This window comes from Cynocephalus volans, chromosome 1 (genome assembly GCF_027409185.1).
Source record: "Cynocephalus volans isolate mCynVol1 chromosome 1, mCynVol1.pri, whole genome shotgun sequence".
NCBI classification, from domain to species: domain Eukaryota; kingdom Metazoa; phylum Chordata; class Mammalia; order Dermoptera; family Cynocephalidae; genus Cynocephalus; species Cynocephalus volans.
The window spans coordinates 76,231,665-76,238,354 of record NC_084460.1 but is presented as its reverse complement, the minus strand read 5'-3'; the positions used below and the strand labels follow the sequence as shown (position 1 = coordinate 76,238,354).

Sequence of the window (6,690 nt, the reverse complement as noted above, 5' to 3'; positions counted from 1 at the left end):
AGTTCTTTATATTTTTCCTAAAGTCTGCTTCTTCTTTTCCTTGTTTTTTAAACTATGAGCATGCGTTCTTTTCTAACAACAACATGAGTTTTTGGACACAGAGGAAGAGAGAAATGGGTGAAATCCTGGCCAGGGATTTGACCATCCATCTGCAAGACACAGAGCTTCTCGTAAAACCTGAGCCTCAGAATAGGAGAAGCCTGAAAACTTGACTTGTAGAATCAGAGTTAAGAGCACAGGCTTTGAAATCAGACAAAGGTGAATGAGGCTCCATGAGAGCAGGGACTCTGTTTTGCTCACTGCTGTTTCCCTGGTGTCAGGACAGCGCCTGGCACACAGCAGACACTCAAGAAAAATGTGTGCAATGAATGCAACCCCAGTTCCACCATTTACTCACTGTATGACTTTGAGCACACTTGTTCATCTTTTCTACAAAATGAAGAATAACAATAGTAATTACACAGAGATTGACGTGATAATTACTTGAGATAATACATGTAAGCAGAATGCTTGGACTGTAGCAAGCTCTCGATGTAGAGAGCAAAAGTAAAAAGTCCTGGCCAATTCTCAATGAAGACTTTGCCTCTAGAATTGCATTCTTTGCCCTTAGCTTTCAAAACACAGATGGGCACCTAATCCGTCAGGCACAGGGCCTAGGGCCCATGATAACGTTTTATTTCTTTTAAAATTAGAAGAAAAAGAAATCTGATAATAATGACTATGTAATAATAAATCCAGCCTGAATAATATAATCCATCTTTACACCAATGCAGTTGTAAAATACGATTTTTTTAATGGAGAAAAGTCCTCATGAAGTCAGTTTCCGGCATCCACAGAAGTCATAATGTGACTCTGTTCTCTCGTCATCCTGTTCTTATTGCTCCAATGGATAATTTGATTCAAAACTTTATACATTAAGCTGCTACTGTAAGTCAGACACTGCACCATGCTGAACAAAATCTAAAGAAGAGTGAGGGGGGTCTCTGAATTCTGGGTGCTCACCAGGCGCAGGATTAGGTAGTGGGGAGACAATGAAGGAGGCTGATAAAGAGATGGAACGATCCACAGAGAAGTATTGTTTCCTCAAAAAGCCGGTGATGTGGATGAAGGGGAAGTCCTAACACATGATCTCTGCGTGATGATCTCTGTGCATCAGGAGAGAGGTGACACAGCACTGTGGCATCATGTCATTTTCCAAGTCAGGTGACACGATGGTCAGCAGTAGAGGCATGGTTTTTTTCTTTGACATTTGTGATGTATCATGTCAGAATCACTCCTGATTTTGTTGAAATACCTAATATATAAGCTCTGAAAGAAAAACACAGTAGTGATAATGTATAAAATGTGAAGACAGTTGCTTTTACTACATGAGTATCTAGATAAAATTTCAATCATTTGGGCAAAGAGGAAAATAGAAGGAAATTATCAGAATATTGCAATAAGTGTTCTACCAACTCGGGCATGGAGTGCCATCAAAACCTAGCTACAGCTTATTAGTTTATCTCTGGGGGATGTAATTATGAGTTATTTTTAATCCTTTCTTTTTTTTTTTTTTTTTTGGCTTATCTCTATTTTCTTTAGTTTTTGCAATGAACACCTGCAAATTTTGTCTCTGAAAGTCAATACAATTTTCCAAACCCAACTGTAGAAATTATAATGTCATGCACTGAGGAATTTCTTTCAAAAAAATAATTAGAGGCTCATGAAGGGGTTGTTTACAAAAATGAAAAACTGTAAATAAGAGAAACGTTGATCAACACAAGATTGATTAAATACATTTTAGTCTAGCCTTAAATGTCAATAAAAATGATTATTTAGATTAATATTTATTGATATGGCAGACATTCACAATATATTGTTGAACATAATGTATAAAAATGTGTAAAAGAGTATACAAGGACACGACATAATTTCCTTTTTTAAAAAAATGTAAAAATATGTTTTTAAGACCAGGAGGGATATACATTAAAATATCAGTAGTCATCTAGGGTGTTGGAAATACAGGAAATTTTTACTTTTCTATACTTTCTAGTCTTCTTTAAAACAAAAACTGTGACCATTTATCCTTTTCTAACTAGAAAACATTGCCCCTGAACAACCTTTCTTGAACCAAAAGCCAATGTGATTTTGAAAGGAGGAACAAAAAATGCCATTGCCACAAACATGGCATCTCCGGGACTTATCAAGTCATCTCCCCTCCGACCTCTTCTCCTTCCTGCTTGCTTGCCATCCTGTCCTAGAGCTCATAGCCTCGGGCACTTACCTCCCAAACCAAGGTGCCCTGAGCACCGTGGCTGCAGCAGCTGCGGCAAACACGAGGTGACATTTAGAACGCGGGGGAGGCGTGCTGGGTGGCGACGGCATGAGCAAGGGCTGGGGCTGAGGATACGCCACTGTCGGTGGAAAACCGTGGGGAGACCAAAGTAAGGTAAAGGGGGCCGGATGAGAGGGTCTTGAATATCGAACTGAGGGGTCCTCAGTTTATACAGGAAATGATGGGACTGTTGAGTCTTTGAGCAGCAAAACACCTAGAAGTAATTGGAATTTTAGAAAAACTCATTTCAGGTCTAAAAGCAAAAAAAAAAACCAGCTTTACTGCTGCTGTTCGTAGCTGGGATTAGAAGAGTCTGGATAAAGCCAGCAGCAGTGGGAGAGGAAAAAGTGACAAATGAGAGCCCTTCCAAAGGAAATAAAATATCTACTATTTATGTTCAGGATGTCCGCCTGCAAGGAGTATTCTTACCATCTTGTCGCAACTCCTGGGAAACATGTCCCTGACCTCTCAGACACAAACCTGACAGTCGTCCATTTCACAGGGAATGGCTGTGAAGCTGACCCCTGAGCCGTCGGGCAGGTCTCACGGTGGTGGTCGTCACCCTCAGCCACAGGCAGATCTGTCCAGACACACCACGGAACACCCCAGTGAGCAGGTGCTACTGTTCTGTTCTCCCCTACCCAACTTAAAGACGAGGAAAACAAGACCGGGAACGTTCAAATGACTTGTTAAAAGTGTCACAGCTATTAAGTGGTGAAGCCAGAACCAGGCAGTGAAACCCACTCTGGAGCGCCTACTGTGCACCTGGCAATGGGCCAGGCACACGTTGTATCTCCTGTGGTTAATCCTCGCGGTGACCCTACGTGCTGTGATTATCTCCATTTCATAGATGAAGAACCTGAGGCCTACAGCGATCAAGAAGCTCTCCCAAAGTAGGCAGGGAGATTCAGGATTGGAACTCATGTCAGAGGAGAAAGTTAAAGATCGCCACAGGCAGTGAGCCAACCCAGTTCTAATTATTGGAGTAAATGAGCCAAGAAATTCTGATTCACTCTTCAGTATGCCTAAGGATAAAGTCTGTTCCCCCACTGTTCAGCCCCAAAGTTTAGCCCAGACCTGTCTCCTGGAGGCTTTCTCTTCCCCGCCAAACATAAAGGCCCATGTTCAAGTACGCAGTGGTGCTCGGAACCACGGAAGGGCTCAACTTTTTTTTATCACAACAGAGAGGAACTCAGTGTTAGCAAACTGAGAGCAGAATCCCAACTGTCAGAGAGAGATGCTTGCACCTTGTATGATCCCTGTTTCCTTAAAAACCAAGCAGCCCTAACTAACTGTCTGTCATGACTAATGAGCGGAGTGTTCTTTGCACAGAGAGAGCTTGGAAACTTCCAACAGAAAAGTAAGATTGGCCCTTTGTAACTGCTTTTTCCTCCCTTACAGGACAAAAGGTCTGAACAGAATGCTTTGTGGCCACGTTTCGCCAGGGTCTTAAATATAATTTCTTCAATGTGGAGAGATCAGGGGATGAAGAAAAAGAAAAGAACAGGAAGACACACCTGCCCCTAGAAATGCTGCTCATCTTCTCTGCTGGTTTCATCCTTTGTCACTTTGCAGGTTATGGACAAGAAACTAAAAATGAGTGGCGTTCATTGGGACCCCATTGTTCAGGTTTACCTTGAAATAAGACATTTGTTCCATCCCTCACCTACATTTACCTAGTTTCCTGGAGATTCCTTTCACGATCCTCAGGGCTAGCTACCCCCAAAATAAACAATTAAACCATAACCACAGCTAACATCTACATGACATAAAACAAATCTGACTGGCCTTAGTGAAAGGTACTCTGCCCCAGTATATGGGGGGTTCGTAATTCTCTATACACCCAGCTATGTATACCTTATTAATATTTGTCTATACTTTTCCCATAGACCTGACAGAGGATTCTCTGTGACCTCCAAAAAGAGATAGCTCGTTTTCTCACATTGTACCTCTGATTTCGTACTCATATTTACCCAGACAACACGAGACTCAAGGACATTGAAAAATTGTGTGCCTTTCACAGTGTCGTTAGAGCTTCGTACCTGCACATAGTCCTCTCTCTACAGCTGCCTTGTCAAGTCCCTGAGGGTAGGAACCATGCCCCGCCATCTGAGAGGATCTAGTATGTGGTAGGTATTCAATGAATAGGTTAGAAGTTGCAGGCCGAGAGAGCAGGTCAGGGAGATAGCCAGGACAAAGAGAAGCCAACACAGAGCAACGTCTAAAACCTGAGAACAGGCTGCTTCTGCAGTGCCCATGATAACACTGACTTGGATCTGATTTTGCCACCAGGTTCCAGTGGTGCAGCAGTAAAGCCCAAAGCGGTGTCAGGTGGCTGCAACCGGGAGACCAGGCTGCAGCCCGTTGGCAGCTTCTGAACTGGCCGAGTGAAAGGAGAGAGGATTCAAGTGAGTCTCACCCGCCGCTCCCTGCCAGGACCTGATATGCCTTGGAAACTATCAGTGAAGTTTCAACAATTACCGAAAGTCCTCAGCCCCTTGGTCGTGGGTGGCACTGATCTGTGACACAGCTTCTGAGTCCTGGCAGGCTTGGAGAGGGCAGAAAGGACACTCGCCTGAACACAGAGACTTCTATAATTAAGATGGTTGTCTCAGCTGCTATTTTGGCAACAGTCTGTCACAACTAAACTATGAGTGCCTCTCTGTGATGTTGTCCTTTGCAGCTGACACTCCACATTGTAAAGGACACTTTTTTGTTCTTTGTTTCTAGAGGTAGCCCGCCTGGATATTACTCCATGTTTGGGGTAATGATTAAAAAGCAGAAGGATTATTTAACTTATATTTAAGCAAGAAGCCAGGGTCACTGATCTTTATTTTGAAGAAGATCTTGCTTATTACAAAAACGTATAGCATCTTATATGCTTACGTGCTCTCAGGGGGAGGGCAGCTCCAGACTTTCTATACTGGAGGGGCTCATAGGGCACCAGTGTGCTTGGAAGCGTGGCCGGCAGCTGCACCTGCTCAGCCTCTTCCATGACGCCGGAAAAACCTCAGCTGTCCACATCCAAGAGAACAGTGAGGACTGAAGTCTCCCTAACTGCAATTCCTGTCCTCCCCAGCCCTGAGTTCTCACTGCTGCTAGCCTAATCCTGCATTTCACCATGATTCTCAGTCTTTTCCTACTCCTCCCAAGGAAAGTCTTGTTCAGTTTTAGCATTTCACTCTCAAATCAACTTTGCTGATTTTCAATAGATTTACTTCAACCTACAATTTGATGTGAGTTACCCTTGACTCGTCTCTTTTGAACCCACCCTCTGTTCTCCATTCCCCATAGTGAAGCTTAAAATCAGGCCCCCATCATCTCTCTCCTAGACTGTTGTAAAAACCTCCCACCTTCCCTGCCATTCATCCTGTGGCCTCAAAGGACTCTCTGAATGCAAGTTTGAATGTGTCACTCCCCTTATTTCACAGTTCTCTGCAGTATCCAATCTGACTTCCTTAGCATGATATCTCTGGGCTTTTATGATCTGACCCATGCCTACCGTTCTCAGGAAAATGAAAATAGTTCTTTCTGTTGTTTCAGAGGTTAACAATGTAATGAAGGTCTTTGTAAAGGGTCCCCGTGATTAGGGCTTACTGAACACTCAGCAGCACTTTGCAGCTGCCCCTGATGACTTCTGCTTCCAGGGAGCAATCTCCACCCAAGAAATAATGACTGTTATTTGATCCTGTCCAAAAATGAACTCTCTTAGGCTCTTCCCAAGGACAGTCCTAGGAGGGAGTGTGGATTCAATGGCATTCCTTTCCCAGGTAAATATCTTTACCTTGGCAGCAGGCAATGGCTTATGGATATTTCTTAGCATTCTGAAAGCTTTGAAGAGCTCAAACATAAATGGCCAGTGTAATTACCAGCCCTACTCAGAAGCTGTTGACTTGAGGACAGGCCTATTTAAGAAGAAGAGCTCCTGTGGGCCAGGCTGAGCCCAGAACTAGCAGAGTGCTGGTTTGTGCTAAGAAACTGCCTGTGCACTTCACCTTGCACTTTGCGATGGAGGCCTGTGGGAGGCTGTTTGCTCTCTGGGCTTTGAGACCCATGGTAACTGCCTACCTTAGGTCAGCGGAGTTGATGGCAGGCAAGCTCTGATGCTGAGGGAGAAACTCTTGCTGGCATCAGAGCCAGCCAAGCTGGAAGGGGTCACCTTTGGCAAAACGCTCAAGGAAATGAGGTTTGTCCCCAGTGCCCATTTCCCCATTAGGGGCCCTCTATGGCACCTCACCAGGGTGATATGGGGACAGGGTCAACCTTATGAAGTCATCATACCTGGGTTCAAATCCTTTAAGACATATGGTCTACAGCAGGGGGTGTCAAATTAAGGCCTGTGGGCCAAATCCAGCGTGCCCCCTGATTCTTTAAAT

At 44.0% G+C, this 6,690-nt stretch overlaps 1 long non-coding RNA gene across 1 annotated transcript; it reads right to left on the bottom strand.

Annotated features, from left to right (window-relative positions):
* Positions 1-211: 211 nt before the first annotated feature.
* Positions 212-4,490, bottom strand: LOC134361538 (uncharacterized). The gene is made up of 3 exons (XR_010021468.1): positions 4,357-4,490; positions 2,744-2,894; positions 212-1,308 (listed from the first exon to the last, which is right to left on the bottom strand). It is a non-coding gene; the product is annotated as an uncharacterized LOC134361538 (long non-coding RNA).
* Positions 4,491-6,690: the final 2,200 nt, after the last annotated feature.